The following is a 23,764-nucleotide window of genomic DNA, read 5'->3' as shown; positions in this document are numbered from 1 at the left end:
GCACATACTTTATAAGTTATAGCCATGCTCTTACTTAGGCAAGACCTACTGCTTTGACAATGCTTGTTTTTTAAGATGGCAGAAGACTGTCTCAGCTGCTGAAGTGCCCCACTATTATCTATAAGCTTGTCTCTCACAATAGCAAATTAGGTGCTTCCCTGTATCCACCACTAGAAAACTTACTCTTATTCATCCTGTCCCAGGGTGATGTAACAGACAGGGTGGTTATTGGGATGACGAGTATCTTTCCACATGCCAGTTTTCTGCATTTCTTCAGCACTTTGCATTCTTCTGATAAGCATATGCAGACGTTTCCTAAGTTTATGAGGCCCTGCAATTACCTTTCTCATGGACATCAATCAGCAAGGCAGCTTGCTTTGTTCTCCAGAGACAGGACTTGATTGTAGCCATTCAAACCTTTTCCTAAACAGATCTGGGCTGGATGAAAATCTAGTTGTATTCACTATAGGAGGTGAGAACCAGGCACGGTTAAGACAACTTTTCTAAATATTTCTTTGTCCTACTTGGGCATGAAAAATCTAAATTGGCCGGTTAATTCCTCTTTGTATTATTTGTATTAAATTACTGTGAAGTGTACATTTTTCCATTGTGTTCCTAAACTAAGTTATACAAATACACACACTAAAAGTCACTGCCAGTTAGGCTAATCAATTCTAGCACGGAACCCCATTTTATATTTTTGTTTATTTGTGCCCAGTTGTCATGGTAACACAGGCTTACCCTGTTGTTATGTGACTGGGCAAAAATAGGCCTCTTTATTATGTGTGATTAATAGCATATTTGAATTCTGTTACTACAGAGATATACTAATTACATACTCTGAATTAATCACTTCAACACATCATGGACCTAGGTCTTGGGGCTCCGTGGCATCCTTTATTTTTATTTATTGTTCTTATTTTAATTTTATTATTTTAACCTTTTGCCTGTGTTGCACGTCCAGGAGCCGTCTGACGCCACAGTGCTCATGTGCGTCTGACGGCTCCCGACCATTCACACACATGGCACATGAAAGCAGTCTCGTGCGAACAGTAGAGGTATTTCATTTTGATATTTTTAGCCTTTGTTGCTGGTGAAGAGCTAAAAATATCCCCACCCGTGCGCAACATCATTATAGAGGAAAATTAAAGTCAAATGAGTTGATCAACTCATTTGCTTTCATTTACTTTGGTGCTCAGGGTCATATCTCAGCCCCCTGAGCACCAATGAGTTATAGTTACTTTAGGGCATGACTTATAGTTACTTGAAAGAACTCTAACTATAACTGCTGAATTTTTATTTTTTTGTATGAGTAAATTCAGAACTTTACTATAAAGTCCCAGTAATCTTTGTTTTTTTCAGTGAATTTTTATGTTTTTCTATTAAGTACTATACCTTACTCCAGGCCGTGCACGGCAGGGGTTAGTCGCAAAGCCTTAAAACCACCTAACTTCGCACCATGCACTGCCTTTGGCTGTGGGCAGCACAAGTTGGTCAGAGTGCCTGTATCTCCCAGTTGATCTATGAGTAGAAGCATGAGTGTCTGAATGGATCTGAAAGTGGGTGTGTGAGTTTATGAGTGGGTCTGAGTGGGTGCATTAGTGTTTGAGTGGATGTGTGAGTGGGCACATAAGTCTCTGAGTGCGTGTATGAGTGAATTAATTAGTGTATGAATGAGTGTGGTTTTTCTTCCAAATTTTTCACATTTGTGAACATTTGTGAATTTGCACAATTATTGCTATTATCGTGCCCACTTGCCCCTTGCAATACTGTCAAGTCAGGCACAGCCTGCAGGTAAGGGGTTCCTCTCTCAGAGGTCATATCCCCCTCCTCAGGATTGGATTCTTCCTGAACCCCTGTACCTGGTCGGGTTGCCAATCCAGACCCAGTGCCCTTTCTCTTGTTCTTGGAAGCTTGGCATATTGCTCAAGGGTCCAAGGGTACAGGACTTCCCTGACATGCTTCCTTTGATCTGGTCACAGCACACATACATTCAGGGAGGTCTAGCATCTGTGCATGGGCCCTTCTTTCCACCTTTACAACTACTTTTTAGGACCAGTCACATTCTAAGCTCACCATTGTCAAGGGATGAAGCTTGCTTCTAATGTCTGCATATGTTACTTGGTGGAATACACCAGGCAAGACCTGCTCTGGAGAAACCAGTTTTTCTGTGACAATACTCACGCTGGCACACGTATCTCTTAGAGTCTGCACCTCAGTCCCATTGAATTTAGGCCTCTGCCTAAACCGCTCCATGCTGGTGCACTGTCCAATCGACCCACGGACACTAAGGTGGCCTCTGTGTACCCTGATCCCATCCCTGGGCCAACTTCCACCCCCAGACCTACACAAGCAATCTCATGTGAATGCCTACCAGTGGGAAGCTTCTTGGAGCAGACAGTATCCCCTCTTTTGTGTCCAGACTGCTGACACTCAAAACACTTGCTTGCCTTAGCAAGTTCCTGAAACTTCCCTGCCTTAACAGGATCATAGTGGCATGGCTCAGGGCTCCCCCACCCCAAGAAGGTTTTGGCGACTCTTGTGAGGACTCCTTGGACTTTTTATCTTCTTTCCCTTGGTTTTTCCCCTGAGAAGAACCTTGTCCTCCCTTTTTCTGATCACCCTCTAGGGGTTACTGATTTACTCCCAGTTCTCAACCAGTCATCTGCAGCCTCCCCCAGCTCCGTGGCTTGGGCAACTTAGAATCAACTAGATAGTAGTGCAACTTCTCTTTATCACAATTAGTTAGAAGGTGCTCCATCATAATCAAACTGTACAGCTCCTCAAAGGTACTTACCTTGTAGCTCTGTATCTAGCCCTCTAGTGCCTCAACTAAAATGTCCAAAAAATCAACCCAGGACTAGGTAGCTATCTTCTGGGTGTCCCTGAACTTGAGCCTGTACTGCTCTAGAGGTCAGACCAAACGTCTTGGTTAAGCACCTCTTCAAACAAGGATATGAGTCTGTTTCCTCCCACTTAGGGTCATGAGCCTATTCCTCCCAGATGTTGGGACCAACCCCCATAGGAGTGAACCTGAATACTGGGCTAAACCGTTCTCATCTGGAGATCCCTTTCAAAGGTCCCCAGCCATTTATCTATGTTATCCCCCTCTATATAAGCAGGAACAACCCTGGGACAAAGTCCACCACCCATGGACATCTTGACGTCTCTGTCACTGCCACCATCTCTTTTCTCTTCCTTTGCCCACTTTTTCTTCTCTAGAGCAAGCTTCTCTGCCTCTAAAGCTATGTGTTCCAGCAGGGTGTCCAGCTCTCTCTCTCTGAGGGACAGGTTCTCTACTTCTGAAGGGGCTCCCTTCCCTGAACTAGCTTTGGGTATGGCCCTGATGACTGTGTACAGTGAGGACCTGTCTTCCTCCTCCTTGCTAAGGTTCAGCTACCCTCCCTCCCCTGAGTGGTTGGAGCTAGCATCTTACCCTACGACTTCCTCCCTTGGAGAATTGTCTGTGTTTAACTCTTGGGCCTCAGCCCAGGCTGTCAGGGATTTAATCAAAACATTATTTCTGAGAATAGTGTGCTGCAGGCAACCCCCTATCACTACGCAACCCGCTAAGCTGGACTACTGTCATTGTGGTTAGTCTAGGCAGATCAAGCTCCATGGTTCCATAGTTTTTGTGTTACAGAAAAACGTTTTTCCAAAAAATGAAATCAAGAATTTAGAAAAAGTACAAAAATGCAATAATTGAAACTAGTCCAAATTAAAATATCCCCAAAAAAATTGCACTGAGACAATGTGAATGTTTTTCATTTGTTTTAATTAAAACTGTTTTGTGATACCAAACACAAGTACTAGATCCCAGTACTGTGCACCAAAAATGTTGAAAAGTGGATTATTGGTAAGGACAGGTAAGTACCTAAAACTTAGCAGTATGCTACTAACCCCCACTTGGTCCAGTTTGGTCTCAATACATTTACCCCAGGTCAACCCTTGGTAGCTTGTTAACGAGGAGCAAGGCTTAACTTAGGAGACAAAGTTGGTCATTATGACATTGGCAGTAAATGATCTTTACCGCCGCAGTGACGGCTGCCAACATACTGTTCGGAGGTGAACATCCGTTCGCCATATTATGACACACACACACTACACTGACAGAATACTGCCACAAACACAAATCCGCCAGACCAAAGGTCAGTGTTAAAGTGTTGGTACGAACACCCATACCGTTACGCCCCAAAAATAACGCCCACCACAATATGACCCACGAATCACTGTGGCGGACATTCAAAGGTGGTAAACCATTGGCGATACACACCGGCGCGGTCAGAATAGCCACTGAAATACAAAACAACACAACATTGGTCAAAACTAAAATCACACACCTGACACTAATACACACACCACAACCACCCACCCACAGCACTATAAAATACCATCCGTCATGCATGGTACATCCCACAACCCACCACATTTCTCAACACACTCTGCACAACACACACCGTGCAACACCCTTGTCCCCACTAAGGCACCCCCGTTTCACAAATGGGGAGTTGCGGGTCATGGTGGAGGAAATAATCAGAGTAGAGCTACAGCTCTTCAGAGCACAGGAACAGCAAATCTCCATTGACAAGAAGATGGAGCAATGGCGGAGAATCGTGGACAGGGTGAAGGCAGTGTGACAGCATCCAAGAACAAGGACGTGGCATCAAGGCACCTACTCACCATCTAGAGGACTGGCGGTGGACCCCCACCTTCCACCCCAGAGCTGACAGCATGGGAGGAACAAGTCGTGGCAATCCTGCATCCTTAGGGGCTCACTGGAGTAGCCGGAGGACTGACACTGGTGAGTCCATATTTACTACTTGTCACCCCCCATACCTGCATGCCATCTCACCCCCTCACCCTGACTCCCATCACTCCACTCCATCCCACACGGTACACCTACATATGTGACTAACCCCAATGCCAAGCCCTCCATGCCATACCAATGCATGTACAGCCCTCTCAGCCCTGCATGTATTCCCATAATCAAAGCATGCACAGCATGGAGAACTAACAATCCCACAATACATCATCATACACAAACAAAGGTAGCAGGGAAACAGCAACGATAGAGGGGAAGCTAGGGATGTACAATATGTCACAGACATGAATCATAATACATCCCCACAGCTGCCCCAGCCAATCCCAGCGGGGAGAAGGCACTACGACTATCTAGTCCCCCAACAGAAGAGGCCCACAATGATGACAGCAACTCTGGACTTCTGGATCTGGATGAACTACCTGGCCCATCAGGGACCACTGGTCAGTCGACCATCCCAGCCCACTCCCAGTCCACCACAGAGCCTCCCCTCCTCAGTATCCAACACCACAGCACACACCCAACATCCCCACACCTCTGTCCCCAGGACAAGTCAATCAGCAGTGTGCCCACCTGTATAGGAACCGCAGTCCACACCTCACAGCCAAGACAATCAGGGTACTGGGGTCAGTGGCAGTGGGCACACCATTCAGGGGACACAGGCACATGGGGACAGGGACATTCGGAGGACAGCTGTGCACCCAGGGGGAGGACAGGTCCAGGGAACTGACTTTCAAGGAGGCACTCACTAATGTCCTACGGGTTTACCAACAATCCCACAACAATATGGGCCAGATGCTTAACAACATGCAGGAGAACCCGCAGCTGCAGGAGGTACACCATCAGGAGAGCAAGGAAGATTTGCAGGCCCTCAACACCACCATGGTCTCCATAGCAGGGGTGCTGGCTGATATGGCCAACATTATGATGGAATGTACAGCACACCAGCGGGCCCCTTCCACTAGCCAGTCAACTGAACAGCCCACCATATCTGCTGCAGCTAGCGGACAGGAGGCTCTGCCACAGGACCCACAGGCCACCAGCACCCCTCTCCCTGCAGAAGGTGAACCACCCCGCAAACGTTCCCTGTGACCAAGACAGATGCCAGAAACACTTGCCAAGATGAAGACCACCGCCAGGAAATGAGATCCTCCTGTCCACCCTGTGTTTCACTCTGTCACCTTGTCCACTCTGAACTGCCATTGCTCCCCTTCCTATAGCCCCTTGGACACTGGACCTGTGCTACAAACAGACTGGACCAATACCCTCTACCATCACCCCATTTTATTGCACTATTCCTTCTATTAATTGCACTACAATAAACACCCTTGGACACAACTTGAGTGACGGTGTTTTATGTGATGAAAATTTGCACTTATGTTAACAGTTACATTTTGTGCAATTTACATGAACTTTGGTATAGTATAAAAATGATGAGCTGTAGTTGTCTGTAGTCATCAGTGCACAGTAGTAATAACACCAATATCTGAAAATATAGAAGGCATAGGTGACAGTCAGCTGAGATGCAAACAAAGTGACTACCATCCTTCTACGGCCACACTGAATACATAAATAATTAAAGGAATGGCCAGTTCCACCGTCTTACCTGTGTGTCATTGGAAGTACTGCCATGTTACTGATGTTCTGTTGTCCACATCCTCATCCTCTGCCTCCTCATCCTCACTGCCCTCAGGGTCCACTACTGCCATAGGGGCATTTCCAATCGCCTCCTTTTGCAGATGAGGAACATGTCATCTGAAGGCCCATTGTGCAACATGCAGTATATTACAACTATTTGGCAGACCTCATCAGGAGAGTAGCACAGGGATCCACCTGTCAGATGGAAACATCTGAACCTGGCCTTCAGGAGTCCGAAGGTACATTCTATGATTTGCCTGGATCGCCCATGTGCATCATTACACCGATTATCAGCCCCTGTCCTGGCATTCCTCACAGGGGTCAGGAGCCATAAAAGGTTTGGGTAGTCAAAGTCACCTGCAAGAATTGAGGGACAAACATTAGCCCTCCACAATGGTATAGAAGATGACTCCAGAAGGCATACACTGACATATCTTGGGTAGGGACTCAGGCTCACCTATCAACTACACCCTGTGGCTCTGTAATTGTGCCATCGCAATTGGGATGCTGCTATTCCTCAGGACGAAGGCATCATGCACCGACCCAGGATACTTGGCAGTGATGTGGGAGATGTACTGGTTCGCCAGGCACACCATTTGCACATTGAGTGAGTGAAAGCTCTTCTGATTTCTGAACACCTGTTCATTGTGATGTCGGGGGACAAATGCAATATGTGTCCCTTCAATAGCCCCAATAATATTAGGAATATGTCCCATTGCATAGAATCTAGCTTTCACAGTCGCCAAATCTTCCACTTGGGGGAAAGTGATGTAGCTGCACATGTGTTTGACCAAGGCAGACAAAACACTTGCCAGCACTATTGAGAACATTGGCTGTGACATTCCTGCTGCCAAGCCCACTGTCGCTTGGAAAGAACTAGCTTCCAGGAGATGGAGCACTGATAGAATTTGCACAAGAGGGGGGGATTCCCAGTAGGATGACGGATAGCTGATATCAGATCAGGCTTTAATTGAATACACAGCTCTGTGATTGTGGCCCTGTCCAATCTATAATCAGTATTATATACCTCTCCTCCAGTGTAACCAAGTCCAAAAGGGGTCTGTACACAGGGGCTTGCCTCCTCCTCCTATTCCTCCACAGTGGTAGGTATCTAAGGGACACACGAGTGAGAAGGGAGTCACAAACTGAACAATGGAACCACCACCCCATTGCAACTGGGCATGTATGTAATTGGACAATGTTTCTGGAAATGTATGTACAATTCCCAGCAATGATGCAGTTTCCAATTTCTGATTGTTGTCCACCACCATGAAATGGTTACTACCTGTCCTGTAAGTATGGACAGGTGGAAGTGATGTAAATTCGCCGACATTGGTCGTCATGGCAGAAGGCGGTCTTGCACCACTGTGCTATTCTTCATTGGCTAAGATGGAGCTCTGTGGGGTACAGCATCCAATGAGGATTACCGGCGGCAGTGACGGTGTATACTGCTGCAGACATGACCGCCATTTTCTATCTATCACCTCACTCAATTCCTGACTTTCCACAGGACAACACCTACACTGCGCGTGCTGCTGTGACCTGTTTCTGGATTTTGTCATGGCCCATGTGACCGGGGAAAGGGCCCCTGCCTCACTTCGGAGGAGCTAGGGAACCTGGTGGATGGAGTCCTACCCCTGTGTGGACAAATGTATGGGTCTCCTTACCAGCAGGTGAGTACACCATGGGGACGATGCATGCGACAATGAGTGGGGTATGGCTGCTGGTAGTGTACATGTAGGGCCCAGGTGATGTGTGTGCCAATGAAGATGGAAATGTAATTTGTGGGCCATATGCGTGACACGCTGGATTGTATGGTTAATGGTGTCCTCCTGTCTGTATTACATCTGCAGGTCAGTGCCCATCAGAAGAAGGGATTGTAGCGTGCCATCACTAAGGAGGTGCGTACCCTGGGGGTCTGTAGCAGGTGGAGCAGCCCTGCAGGAAAAGGTAGGAGGACCTGAGATGCTGGGCCCGGAAGACTGCAGAGGCCCAGCTGGGGATGGCCTCCCAATGAGGGTGGGGTGCCCGTCGGAACCTGACCCTCCTGATAGCCTGCATATTGGCGGTGGCCTACCCAGAACTGGATGGGCGCTTGAGGGCAGCACAGCAGCCACAAGGGGGTGAATACAGCGAGTGTGATAATAATTTTAGTTGGCTGGCATGGGATCCTGGTGGAGGGTTTCAGTTAGTGGTGCCCCTTAATGCCAGCTCAGACACTGCTGCATGGTCCAGCACAAGGTAAATGGGTGTATAGCAAAATTATGTATTTCAGCTAGGTGACATTCCAGGTCAGAAAGGTCTTAGTGGGTCCCAGGTGGGGTGCAGTTGGTGGTGGTTGGCTCTCTTCTTGCTGTGGTACCAAGCCAATGGAATGCCAGTGCAATGCATAGTGCTCAGTGCTCCCTTTTTCTCTCGCTCCATATTTTCTTCTGTCATTCTGTCCATGTGTGCATTAGCATCATGTGGCAGAGGAGCAGGGGCACCGGCCACTGAGGGAGCTGCATCCCACAGGACCCAGGAGGCAGAGTCCACCGCCAGCCCCGGACCAGCACCACCCTCCCCGTAGCCCCTCTCCGAGTTGCCTGTGCCCATTCACCCAGAAGGGTGGGCATCTCCTTCGCCCCAGGCACCTTAAGCCCCACCCAAGTGAGCCTTGCTGCCCTCAGTGAGGAGGCTATTGACCTCCTGGGATCCATCTCTGTAGGGCAGTCAACCATAGTGAATGCATCCAAGGGCTGGCATCACGGATGCAACAATGCAATGCGTTACTGGAGGGCATCCACAGTGGCTTGGCAGCCGTACAGAGATCATTTTGGGCTCTGGTCTCCTATGTGATGGCAGCCAGTGTCCCAGTTCCTACCATCCCCCCTCCAACTACCACTTCCCAGTCCCAGTCTCCTCAACCCCAACCCATCCCATGCACACATACAGACAAGCATGCACACAAAACATCAGACAAGAGTAGCACAGTCAAACACAGGCAGCACACTTCAGGTCACAAGCACTCACACAAACAACAGGGAGTTGCACACACAACCACATCCACTGTCTCCATTGTCTCCCCCTCCTACTCCTACTCCCTCACAGTCACATCCGCAATCACACCAGCATGAACTGCATCAATAGCCACTACCACCATCACCACATCATGCAGCACACACAACTCACTTGCAGACACCTCCACAACATCCATCCATCCACACGTCCCCTTTGTCCTCTCCCACCCTGTCACAAAAGCAAGCACTCAGACTCCCAACAGCCATCTACTTCACACATACACACTGTCCATGCACCTGCACCCAGTCCAGCAGTACACCTCCGACAACCACTCCCACTCCCACAACCTTCACTCCATCCCTCCTCCCAAGTCCCGCCCCAACATACCTAAGAAGCTTTTCCTTGCCCATATTGACTTGTTCCCTCTCCCACCACCCCATCCTATCTTTAAGAGCAGGGTCCCTTTGACCCAGCACAGCACCTCAGCCAAACAGTCTGCCACTGCTCCCATCAAATCCTCAGCTGCAGGCACAAAGGGGCCCCAGAGTGTGACGGTTGCCACTTCTACTGTGAGCACACCTCTGCCTCAGAAAGGGAGGACTAGGGTTCTGAAAACCAAGGGACAGGAGACGGGACAGTGGTGGCACCTCCTAGTCCTGGAGGCAAAAAGGGAAGGCTCCCACTCCACCACCGAAAGAAAGGGAAAGTTCCCTCTCCACCACCCAAGAAAGGGAAGGTTTCCACTTCACCATCCAAAAAAGGAAAGGTTCCCACTCTACCAGCAAAGAGAGGCAAGAGACCCCCTCCATCGGCAGAGGGAAAGGAGCCCTTACCTCCAGCAGAGCAGCCAGGGTAACACCTCCAGCAGCAGTGGTCAAGGGGACCTCACCTCGAGCAGGGGCAGCCAGGGCAACACCTCCAACAGCAGCCACCCACCAGAGATAATTGGGCAAGGAGCACCCTCCAGAACTTGTGGGCATGTTCCCCACTTCAGAGACTGTGGCCTTACACTCCCCACCAGGGACAATTGGGCAAGGAGCCCACTCCAGAACCAGTGGGCATGTTCCCCACTTCAGAGACTGTGGCCTTACACTCCCCACCAGGGAAAACTGGGCAAGGATCCCCCTTCAGAACCAGTGGGAGTGTTACCCACTTCAGCTGAGGTGGGTAACACTCCCACTGGTTCTGAAGGGGGATCCTTGCCCAGTTTTCCCTGGTGGGAAACATACACCTACATCACGTGATGTCACTGTATCTTTGTAAGTGAGACAGGTAGGTAACACACACACACAGACGCAAAGTATGAAGTACACCATAAGGGATATGCGTGCTGAGTTAACTCTGTATTATTGGCATCCCAGTGTGGCCACAATTCCACAGATGGGTTCATGTGAGAATCCTATACTCATGTCAGCAAGTGACTAAGGTCGGAGATTTAAATGCCCTGGATGAGGCCCCTTGCCAGTCTACGTTGTCGTGGTGGTAGCTAAATGGCATCCTCCTGCCAGCCAGGTGAAAGAGGCTTCATTCCGCTGGTGTTAGTCGTAATTGGGGAAGGTGGTGTTTAGCGCCGTGCAAATGATCATTGAGTTACATGGTTGTCAATGGGGAACCTGGGCCAATCATGACCGCCGCCGGCGGTGACGGAGCACACTGCCACAGTACCTATGCCATTTTGTCAGACCCTTGACACTTGACTCCTGATTCCTGTGCAGAGTAGTACTCCACTGCATGTGCTGCTGTGACCTGACTCTGGTCCTTGAGATGGCATGGGTCACAGGGGAATGGGCCCCGTCCTTTACCGGTTAGGAGCTGGAGAAGCTGGCGGACAGGGTCCTACCCCATGTTGTATGGGCGACCAGGGAGCAGGTGATTTGGCGTCTGTCATCCTTAGATGTATGTGATTGTGGCAGATGCCTGTATGCATGTGGGTTCGATGAGTGACTGTCCAGCCGTAGACTGTCTGTTCCATAGGGAACGACATGTCATCTGTATTTGGTGCACACATACTGACGTCCTTTTCTTTACTTTGTGTGTCCCATGCAGGTCAGCGTCCATCAAAAGAAAGGCCTGTGCCAAGCCATCGCCAAGGAAGTGTGGACACTGGTGGTCTACAACCAGCAGAGCACCCACTGCGGAAAGTGGTGGGAGGACCTGAGGCGCTGGGCCGCAAAGACTGGAGAGGCCCAGCCGGGGAAGACCTCCCAACGAGGAAGGGGTGCCCATCGGACCCTGACCCCCCTAATGGCTCGCATTCTGGCGGTGGCCTATCTGGATTTGTATGGGTGCTTGAAAGCAGCACAGCAGCCAAAAGGGGGTGAATACCAACACTGTTGTGATACTCCAACGTTGTTGTTATACTGCTTTGATGGATGGATGTTGGTGCTGTGGTCTGTATGTATTCTAGTGCCAGGCGCTTGGACAGGTGTGTTCTTTCAGTCCTGGCCCCTCAAAGTCCCTGGAATGGTGTGGGGGCTAGTTTAGGCAGTCTCCATAGGCCCATGGGGGGTCCCCTTTCTGTCATCTGGTATGCTTTGTGGCCTCATGGACTTGTATGTGCATTGACTGGGCATGGTCTCTCATGGGTGTACTCCATACAGTGTATCAGGTCCGTGTTTTCTGTGGGTAATGTGACATATTCCTGGGTAATGGCCACTAGTCAGGGGCACAGTCATGACGTATGCTGGAGGTGCTGTGTGTAGGTGTGTGACCTGGATGGGAGTGTGTGTGGGCCTGAGATGTACAGCTATATCCATTTTGTCTTACAAAATTCTCCCTTGTTTTGTCTCTCCACCACTGTGCTCTTGTGTCCTTTATGTACATCAGCATCATCTGGTGAGGGAGCAGTGGCACCAGCGAGCGGGGATGGAGCAGCCCACAGTTTCAAGGAGACAGAGTGAAGCGACACCTAGGGGACAAGTGGGTTGGAGGGCAAGGGGAGTACCACAGGCGAGGCAACTACTACTGGAGGTAGTGACTCTGATACCTCCTCCGTTGGGAGCTCCCTGGTGGTGGCGGACCCTACTGGGCACCCCCATTCTATGCCATCTTCCGCCACCCCATGCCATTACCGCCCTCCCAGTTGCCCCCCACTGAAATGCCCGTGCCCGCTCATCCAGGAGGGTAGGCGGCACCTCATCCCCTGCCCCATTCAGCCCTGCTGCCCTCACAGAGGAGGCTACTGACCTCCTGATAACCATCTCTGTAGGGCAGACAACCATTGTGAATGGCATCCAGGGGCTGGCATCCCAGATGCAGCAATGTAATGCATACCTGGAAGGCATTCACAGTGCCATGTCTAGCCTACAGAGATCTTTTCAGGCTCTGGCCTCTTCTTTGATGGCAGCCAGTGTCCCTGGTCTTTCCGTCCCCCCTCCCACCACCTCTACCCCTTCCAGCACCCCACTGCCTTCACCCATGCCAAGCACATGCACACATGTGAACACACAAGAAGCACACAGATAAGCACAAGCACCACACTTTCCACCACAGGCAGGCACACACCCAACATACCAAAGCACACACAACAACATCCACTTCCCCCAGTGTGTCATCCTCCCTGCCACCCTGTTTGTCACCTCACCATGCACACCCACATGCACTACACCCTCAGTCACTGCTGCTACACCCATTCATGCAGTCACCACAACATCTAACATCCAGACATGCACTCCTGACACCACACCTGCACTCACCACAACTACATTGACAGACACTTGCAGCACACTCACCAGACCTGCAGATACCCAGATAACATCCACGTACACTGGCAGCCTGTCTTGTGGCACTGTGTCCACCCCCCTCCTCCCAAAACACTCAAACATTCACAGACATCCACACCACACACATCCACCATACATCAGTTTACTTTACAGGCACCTGCATCCATGTCCGGCACATCTACACCTGATACAAGCCCTCCGTCAACCTCCTCTTTGAGGCCTGCCTCCAAATCCCCTCCAACTGCCACTAAGAAACCTTTCTTCTCCTGTACTGACCTGTTCAAACCCACTGGCCCACCCCATCTCGTGCCTAAACATGCACATGTCCTTGCCCAGTCCACTCCTTCCACATCCAAGTCCACCTCAGTCCACCCTTCCCATATCCTGTGCCCCTTTCTCAGAGAGGAAGAAGCCCTGTGTTGGCCCAAGTCCCTCTGCCACCCCCGGTCCAAGCCCACTCTCCCTCCTTCCAAAGGCAAGCCCAAACCCCCTCCATCTCCCAAAACTAAGCCCAAGCCCCACCCTTCCAGATGTTAAGTCCCCGCCATCCCCTGCCCCTGTTCCCTGAGGTGCCTGGCTGCCCCATTGATGGCCCTTTCAAGTGGAATACCCTTTGCACATGTGGAAGTCAAGTTCGGTCTAATTCGGCCCTTCAGGGTATTTACATTGGACTGGCCAATGGCCATATTTGGACATTACGTTTTTTCTATGTGAATACATTTGAGTGCCCAGTAGTACTGTTGGCACAATATAATGACATTGTTCAGTGTTTCACTGGGAGGATGTGGTGTGCACATGTGTGTACTTTGGTGCAGGTCTTTGTTGCCTTGTGTCTGATAAGTACATCTTGTTATGGTATGTATGGCTTGGGATGGTGGGAGGGGTTGGAAGTGCAATGCAGAGTGGGTGGGGTGGGTGTGTAACTGTGCCCTTTCTTCCCATGTGTACTAGGTTGAGGGACTTACCATTGTCGTCTTCATCTGCAGTTACAGTCCTAGAGGTATATGGCAAGGAGCAGCATTGGCATTATTTCCAACTCTCTCTCCATGTCTGCATCGGCGTGTTGTGTGTGCCTCCAATGAGTGTGTCCTTTTATATTGTTTGTTTCTGCCATGCTTTGCCTGGCGGTGGTTCCCACCCCGGAACTGCTGGCGGTCTTGTGTTTCATTATTTGGTGGGTGGGTAGGACCTTTCCGCCGGCCTGTGGATGGCCTCCTCCGTCCTCGTCGGGACTACAAAGATGGCGCTGTGTGGATGGACCACTACTTGTTTCTCATGGGCTTCATTATTTGGCGGTCCAGACCGCCAGCATGTTGGCGGTACTTACTGCCACCGTCGGCAGGGTGCTGTTTACCCCCATGTTCATAATGACCACCTTGGTCTTTTTCTTGAAGATTTTCTTCACCGGGACCAAGTCACAAATAGGGTCCGACCTCCCTGAAGCCCTCTTCAGATACGCGTCATAGGAGACCTCAGTGAAGAATTCTGCCTCGGACTTAATCAATTTTTCAGGACAGAAGTCTTCATCTGTGCTAAAGTTGAAATTGGATCTGATGTCCCGGGAGCCCTCCTTGCATAAGCTGCGTGGGAAGTGCGGTCAACTTTTTACGTTCGGACTTTGTCACTTTTTAACTCTCTGACGTCGGACGACCCTCCACAGCAAGCCAATTTCAAGTTGATGTCATCAGATTGCCTTTCCAGGAGCCCCCGGTGAAATCCTGGAAATCTGGGTCTGTGAAGCTTTTCAGCTGGACAAACCTGCAAGTAAGTCCAGGTCATGGTTGCGGTAAGCCGGCTTAACTCATGACGTCGGATCAGTCCCTTTATGGAGCTTTTTTCCAAAAGTTCTCAAAACCTCTCCAAACTTCTGGATCTTATTCCAGAAGGTCTTAAAAGGTATTTTAGGAGTCCACAACTCACCCCAAGGTTCCAGAAGCTCTGAGTTGCTCCTTGAGTATTAGGACTCCAACTCCCAGAATGCACCTGGTTCAAATCAAAATATTACCATTATCTGGTCAGGTGGTAAGTTTCTTAAGGTTTTGATGCAGGGGATTCTGGTCAGCTATTTTCTACCTGCAGTAAACAGGGAGTCTCTACTTGAACCATTTGAAGACAAGCAATGTCCTTTTTGTGGTGAAGCCCAATTGTGCAGCTGGTGCAGTCCTTCAGAATGCAGTGTCCAGGTGCAGGTCAGAGATCCAGCAGGGCAATCCTTTTTCTTCTGTTGTTGTTCCTTGTAGGGATCTGAGGTGTGGGTGCAGCTCTGCCAAATTTATGCTTGCTCCTGGGATGAAAGGCAGGGGGGAAGGCTACTTTCCAGTCACAGACAGGCCACCACCTTCTTGGATGACCACTTTCTGAGAAGTGTGGCAAAAAACAATCACAGGGAGCATCATTCCTTAAAAATCCAAAATGGTAGAAACTGAAACTCCGAGGTTAGGTCTGGCTGAGTCTACCCACTGGTGTGGCTAAACATCCTTAACACACCCCTCTCTTGCCCTCTCCTAATCTAATCAAGAGGGCACCTGTTGTCTGGGTTTACAGGAAATGGGGGAGGTCCTGAGGTGCCCCAAATGTCATTCCCTCCTTTGAAGTCCAGTTTGGCTGTTTTGCCCCATCCTCTTTTCACCATCTGCTGAGGCAGATCTCCTCCCCAGGCACTGTATTTGTCTTCAGCCCAGACCACTTCACACCTCATCAAGGCAGCCTGGCCAGGCTGCCAGAGGATGGCCAATCAGAGAAGAGCACTACAGAGCTGAAGTTGACATCTTTCAGGTAGAGTTCTAAAACTCTTTCCCTGAACTAGTTATATTAAATTCAATAACAAAGTTGTTGGACTTATTATAACAATAACTTTGATACCAAACTTGACATATTTAGCTCCTTTTGAGACTCCATTAATTAAAATAAAGTCCCCACATTTTAACCTTTAGAGCCCATTCACTACAGTGAGGGAAAAATTAATTTGGCTATTTTAACTCACCAGGATTTATCAAACAATTTTTATAAGGTCCCTGCTTATTGTTACATAGCACCCAGCCTTAACGGCACTTAGGGCACACCTTAGGGGTGACATATGTAAAAATAAGGTACTTTAAGACTTTGGAAGTACTTTTAATTTCATAGTCTAATTTGCATGTAACTTTAGTTTAAAAGCGGCCAGCGAGGCATGTCTGCCTATAAACTGACACTGGGCACCTAAGCAGTGGGTGCACTACCTATGCTAAAAAGGACTTTGCTACAATTATTATATAAAGACCAAGGCCCTTTCAGGGTTAGAGTGACGCATAAATTATGCAAAAAACAAAGGAGAACTCTGGGAAGTTCCCAATTTTAGGTGGAAAGCTGCTCTAGTAAGGAGTACCCTGCAACACCAGCGACACTCCAGATTTTCTCACCTCAAATGTCTGCTTATCTAGCAAAGTTTTTAAGCATAGGATCAGCATAGAGCTATCCTAGCCGAAGTAGATAGTGACAAAGGGGGTCATTCCTACCCTGGCGGTCTGAGACCGCCAGGGTAGGGGACGGAGGAAGCACCGCCAACAGGCTGGCGGTGTTTCTGGGGCTATTCTGACCGCGGCGGTAAAGCCGCGGTCAGAAAAGGGAAGCCGGCTGCCCCTGGGAATCCTCCACGGCGGCGCTGCAAGCAGCGCCGCCATGGGGATTCCGACCCCCTTCCCGACAGCCTGGTTCTGGCGGTTTTCACCGCCAGAACCTGGCTGGCGGGAACGGGTGTCGTGGGGCCCCCTAACAGGGCCGCAAATTAATTTTCAGTGTCTGCTTGGCACCCGTCGCACACCAGCAACTCCGCCGGCTCCATTCGGAGCCGGCTTCCTCGTTGCTGGTGCTTTCCCGGTGCGCGGGCGGGCGGCCTTTTGGCGGTCGCCCGCCAGCCCAGCGTGAAAGTCAGAATTACAGCTGCGGTCTTTTGACCGCGGTACGGTCTTCTGGCGGTTCCCGCCAGGCGGGCGGCGACTGCCGATCGCCAAAGTAGGAATGACCGCCAAAGTCTTTTGCCATTTGTACAGCAAAATCTTTAAGCATAGGATTGACACAGTGTCATCCTCGCCGAGCTGTAAAATGACAAGAGCCATTTACCACCCCAGGCACAGTATTACAGCTTTGGACTGGTCAAATACCGTCCAAGCCAACCTGGAAATAGTAAAGCAACCCCTGACACGTGTTTCGCTCTCATTGCAGCTCTTTAGAGGGGTATAGCTTTGTCTAGACACAAGGGAGCACCCAGTATAAGACAAACCAAGGCTCTTTCAGGGTTAGAGTGACACATGAATTATGCAAAAAACAAAGGAGAACTCTGGGAAGTTCCCAATTTTAGGTGGAGAGCTGCTCTAGTAAGGAGCACCCTGCAACACCAGCGGCACTCTAGAATTGCTCACCTCAAATGTCTGCTTATCTAGCAAAGTTTTTAAGCATAGGATCATCACAGTGCTATCCTCGCTGAGCTAGATAGTGACAAAGGTGGTCATTACAACCCTGGCGGACGGTGTTAAAGCGGCGGTAAGACCAACAACAGTCCGGCGGTAAAAATTTTGGAATTACGACCGTGGCGGAAACCACCAACAAAGACAGCCACTTTAACACTCTGACCGCCACGGCGGTACAAACAAACAGCGCGGCGGTCACCGCCAACAACAGGCGGGAGACAATGTACCGCCCACACTATTATGACAGGCCAATCCGCCACCTTTTCCGGGACGGATTCACCGCGGATAAAAACACGGCGGAAACAGGCATTTCGAAGGGAAAACGCTCACCTCTACATACTCCACGAGGAACGACAACACCATGGAGCCGGAACTCCATATTCTTCCTGCGCTAATCTTCCTGCTCCTGTACCAGGAGCACAAACGCCGGCGGCGAAGACCACGGTGAGTACTGCACCTACGACATAGGGGAGGGGGAGGGAAAAAACAGGGACACACACACGCAACACCCAAACCCCCACCCCCATCCTCACCCACTACAACACACACACCAATGCATATCCAAACATTACAGTAACACCCCCAACCCTCCCGGAAGAATGCAAAGACAAAAGGAAATGAGTGTAACCATTGTAATATATCAAAATAGAGTAAGAAAATATATACATATATACACTATTAACAAAATATACACCACGAATAGTAGTCCAGGTATTGCACCATTCATAGTCCGTGGACCACTGGGCCTAAAATGCATGGGCAAGGCCCACACCAGATACCCGAACATGACGGAGAGAACACTGCAGGGGCATCAGATAGAAATACAACAGGCACCTCAGATGGAAGGGAAGGGGGGGCACTTCAGCCGGATGAGTGCACAAAGCCAGATCCACGAGGGGGCTCCATGCCAATTTATGTATCCTGGGAAGTGCAAAGTCACAGTCTCTCAAGTCTCTCCAGTGGGTGGTTTGCCCACTGCTGTATCCTGGGGAGTGCAAAGCCACAGTCTCTCAAGTCTCTCCAGTGGGTGGTTTGCCTACTGCTGTATCCTGGGGAGTGCAAAGCCACAGTCTCTCAAGTCTCTCCAGTGGGTGGTTTGCCCACTGCTATATCCTGGGGAGTGCAAAGCCACAGTCTCTCAAGTCTCTCCAGTGGGTGGTTTGCCCACTGCTGTATCCTGGGGAGTGCAAAGCCACAGTCTCTCAAGTCTCTCCAGTGGGTGGTTTGTCCACTGCTGTGTCCTGGGGAGTGCAAAGCCACAGTCTCTCAAGTCTCTCCAGTGGGTGGTTTGCCCACTGTACCATCCTCGGGAGTGCAAAGCCACAGTCTCTCAAGTCTCTCCAGTGGGTGGTTTGCCCACTGCTGTATCCTGGGGAGTGCAAAGCCACAGTCTATCAAGTCTCTCCAGTGCGTGGTTGGCCCACTGCTGTATCCTGGGGAGTGCAAAACCACAGTTTCTCAAGTCTCTCCAGTGGGTGGTTTGCCCAAAGTACCATCCTGGGGAGTGCAAAGCCACAGTCTCTCAAGTCTCTCCAGTGGGTGGTTTGTCCACTGCTGTGTCCTGGGGAGTGCAAAGCCACAGTCTCTCAAGTTTCTCCAGTGGGTGGTTTGCCCACTGTACCATCCTGGGGAGTGCAAAGCCACAGTCTCTCAAGTCTCTCCAGTGGGTGGTTTGCCCACTGCTGTATCCTGGGGAGTGCAAAGCCACAGTCTATCAAGTCTCTCCAGTGCGTGGTTGGCCCACTGCTGTATCCTGGGGAGTGCAAAACCACAGTTTCTCAAGTCTCTCCAGTGGGTGGTTTGCCCAAAGTACCATCCTGGGGAGTGCAAAGCCACAGTCTCTAAAGTCTCTCCAGTGGGTGGTTTGCCCACTGCTGTATCCTGGGGAGTGCAAAGCCACAGTCTCTCAAGTGGATAACAGTCTCCACTGGTTCTGGAGGGGGACTGGTGCCCAGAGTGCTTCATCCTGTGCAGGACAGACAGAGTGGCTGCAGGTCTCCACTGGTTCTGGAGGGGGACTGGTGCCCATAGTGCATCACTCACCCCGTGACGGTCCCTGTTGCATCACTGCCCCTGCCGCTCATGGGCTAGCGGTGCTTGAGTTGGCTGTGCTTGCCCTGTTCAGCGGTGCTTGAGTTGGCAGTGCTTGCCCTGTTCATTGGTGCTTGACTTGGCGGTCCTTGCCCTGTTCAGCGGTGCTTGGCCGGTTCAGCAGTGCTTGAGTTGGTGGTCCTTGCCCTGTTCAGCGGTGCTTGAGTTGGCGGTCCTTGCCCTGTTCAGCGGTGCTTGCCCTGTTCAGCGGTGCTTGCCCTGTTCAGCGGTGCTTGACTTGGATGTGCTTGCCCTGTTCAGCGGTGCTTGAGTTGGCGGTCCTTGCCCTGTTCAGCGGTGCTTGCCCTATTCAGCGGTGCTTGACTTGGCGGTCCTTGCCCTGTTCAGCGGTGCTTGAGTTGGCGGTCCTTGCCCTGTTCAGCGGTGCTTGCCCTGTTCAGTGGTGCTTGAGTTGGCGGTGCTTGCCCTGTTCAGCGGTGCTTGAGTTGGCGGTCCTTGCCCTGTTCAGCGGTGCTTGCCCTGTTCAGCGGTGCTTGATTTGGCGGTGGTTGCCCTGTTCAGCAGTGCTTGAATTGGCGGTGCTTGCCCTTTACAGCGGTGCTTGAGTTGGCGGTCCTTGCCCTGTTCAGCGGTGCTTGACTTGGCAGTCCTTCGTTGCCCAGCTGGGCTGGGGCTGGCGGTCCTTCATAGCCCAGCTAGGCTGTGGCTGGCGGGGCCCTCCTGGGCAGCTGGGCTGTGGCTGGCGGGGTCCTCCTGGGCAGCTGGGCTCTGGCTGGCGGGGCCCTTCTGGGCAGCTGGGCTGTGGCTGGCGGAGCCCTCCTGGGCACCTGGGCTGTGGCTGGCGGAGCCCTCCTGGGCAGCTGGGCTGTGGCTGACGGGGCCCTCCTGGGCAGCTGGGCTGTGGCTGGTGGGGCCCTCCTGGGCAGCTGGGCTGTGGCTGGCGGGGTCCTCCTGGACAGCGACGATGGGTCTGGCGGTGGTGTCCTGGGCAGCGACGATGGGGCTGGCGGTGGCCTCGTGCCCAGCGGGGATGATGGCGGTCTTCTCCGCCGTGCTGCTCCTCCCAGACTTTGCAGGTTTCTTCTGCCCCTTCCCCACCTTGGGAGGAGTCACAGCTGAGTCCACACTCCCCCCGGGACCCCTGTGAGCAGCTTGGGTGGCTGGAGACTTCCCCTTCTCCTGCCGGGCACTGGCCAACTTCTGGTGTTTCACAGGGGGGGGAATGGCTGTTCTCTGGCTCCGTGATACACTGGCTGGCCTGGTGGCCGGTGCACTCCACATACCTGTGACAACAGGCACCACTGGTCCCGGTGATTTTGTGGCTGAGGTGCTAGTACGGGACCTATGAGTTGGACGGGGGGGGTGGTGGGAAATAGGTTAAGGGTGGACAGGAAAAGTTGTTTGGAGACACTGGGACAGGTAGCTGGAGGGGGTTTGGGAGTGGAGGAAGAGGTGGTGGTTGTAGGAGGTGTACCTTTTGTGGCTTTGGGTGCAGGTGCATGCGCTGGAGGCTGTTGTGAGGTGGATGTATGTTGGGTGGGTGTGTGCCTGCATTTGTGTATCTTGGGAGGGGGCGTCACAGACACACTGGGAGAGGACACAGGGGACGTGTGGATGGTAGTGGGGTGGTGACTGCACGTGAGCGGGGTGTGCTGGTGGGTGTGCTGGTGAGGGACATAGTGGCTGTAGTGGTAGTGCATGCAGGTGTGAGTGTAGACGAGACTGGGAGGGAGGAGGGAGACGAGGAGGAGGGGGACACAGTGGAGGCAGTGGATGTTTGTGTGTCTGTATGTGTGTGATGCTTGCGTGAGTGCCTGTGGGATGTGTGGTGCTTATGTTTGCCTGAGATTCCCTTGTGTGGTGAGGTGTGTGCAGGCTGGTCTGATGGTGTGCTTGGGATAGGCAGAGGTACAGGGGATTGGGTCTGGGTGGAGGAAGTTGGAGGGGGGAGGCTAGACACAGGGACAATGGCTGCCATCAGTGCTGAGGCCAGAGTTTGAAAGGTTTGATGAAGGGCAGCCTGACCAGAATGAATGCCCTCCAGGAATGCATTTGTTTGTTGCAACTCCCTTTCTACACCCTGGATGGCATTCAAAATGGTAGACTGCCCAACAGTGAGGGGCCTGAGGAGGTCAATGGCCTCCTCACTGAGGGCAGCAGAGGTGACAGGGGCAGGGGCTGAGGTGCCTGGGGCGAAGGTGATGCCCACCCTCCTGGGTGAGCGGGTATGGGGCACACGCTGAGAGGCTGCTGGGAGGGCGGTGCTGGTAGGGGGGTGGCGGCTGTACCTGTAGTAGTGGGGGGCACAGATGTTGCTGCCACCACAAGGGAGCTCCCATCGGAGGACGAGTCCATGTCGCTGGTGTCATCACCTGTCACCGCCGTGGTGCTCCCCTCGCCCTCCATCCCACTGGTATATTCAGAGTCTGTAGTGTGGCCCTCCAGGGCCACGTGGGACGCAGCTCCCTCGTGCTTCGGTGCCACTGCTCCTCCGCCTGATAATGCTAATGCACACAAGAACGGTGAGACTGCAAAAAAGGGGGGGGAACAGAAGAAAGACAGGTTGAGTGCATGGCTTACCGCTACCGTTGGCAGACAAGACAGACACAGCAGCCCCCTGCCACCACAAGGGAGCTCCCATCGGAGGACGAGTCCATGTCGCTGGTGTCATCACCTGTCACCGCCGTGGTGCTCCCCTTGCCCTCCATCCCACTGGTATATTCAGAGTCTGTAGTGTGGCCCTCCAGGGCCACGTGGGACGCAGCTCCCTCGTGCTTCGGTGCCACTGCTCCTCCGCCTGATAATGCTAATGCACACAAGAACGGTGAGACTGCAAAAAAGGGGGGGGAACAGAAGAAAGACAGGTTGAGTGCATGGCTTACCGCTACCGTTGGCAGACAAGACAGACACAGCAGCCCCCTGCACTATGTCGCGCTGTTGGGCTCTACAGTGCAATTCCTGGGAAATGGCCTACAAGGCTATGGACGACATCTGCACACATAGATGACACAGGTGCATGAATATCTGTACTTGGCACTCTACAGAGGTGGGGTGGGGGGCCACAGGGCCATGCCTTACGAAGGGGCCTAGCCTACGGAACTCGCCCTGGCCTAGGGAAACCGACAGCCCTCCTCCCCCACCCAGACCCCTCCACTTCACGCAAAGTCAGCTGAATGAGAGTGTACTCACCCCCTTGTATCTGCTGTGATGCCCTCAAGCGCCCATCCAACTCCGGGTAGGCCACCGCCAGGATCCGGAACATCAGGGGGGTCATGGTCCGAGGGGCACCCCTCCCACGTTGGGAGTCCATCCCCAGCTGAGCCTCCGCCGTCTTCTTGCTCCAGCGGTGAATGTCCTCCCATCTCTTCCGGCAGTGGGTGCTCCGTCTGTGGTGGACCCCCGGGGTCCGGACGTCCTTGGCAATGGCACGCCAAATATCCTTCTTCTGGTGGGCGCTGACCTACATGAAATGTACAGGGGAAGAAGAGAAGTCATTACCAACTGCGCCGTCAAAGTGAGTGGCCCCCATCCCTACCCTTGCCATGTGGCACATGCACCCACCGTCTTTCATGCACTCAGAACTCTGCCCCCTGCCTTCTTACAACCAGCCCTCTCCACACAGGCATAACCCATACAACATGCCCCCTGTGTACTTACCTGTTGGTCTGGAGGACCGTAGAGTAGTGTGTACTTTGGGAGGACCCCGTCGATGAGCTTCTCCAACTCCTCCGATGTGAAGGCAGTGGCCCTTTCCCCAGATGCACGAGCCATTGTCTCTTCCAGACCGAGGTCACAGCAGCACTTGCAGTGTAGGTCCTCTCCTATCGAAGATCAGGTATCGAGTGATTCAACAGCTAGAAAATGGTGGACACGTCCGCGGCGGTCACGTCCGCGGCGGTCACGTCCGCGGCGGTGCATACCATCACCGTCGGCGTACATCGGCTCCTGGGACCCGTAGGGTCCAATGTTAACCAATGCAGCATTGCGCCACGGTCTTCGACCGCCTACCGTGACAGTGTACAATGCCAGCGCAGTTACCTCACATCCCATTGTCCCACTTTAGAGGTCAGGCAGCCGCCATTTCAGCG

Source organism: Pleurodeles waltl, chromosome 4_2, assembly GCF_031143425.1.
Source record: "Pleurodeles waltl isolate 20211129_DDA chromosome 4_2, aPleWal1.hap1.20221129, whole genome shotgun sequence".
NCBI lineage: Eukaryota > Metazoa > Chordata > Amphibia > Caudata > Salamandridae > Pleurodeles > Pleurodeles waltl.
Note: the sequence above shows the minus strand (reverse complement) of the source record.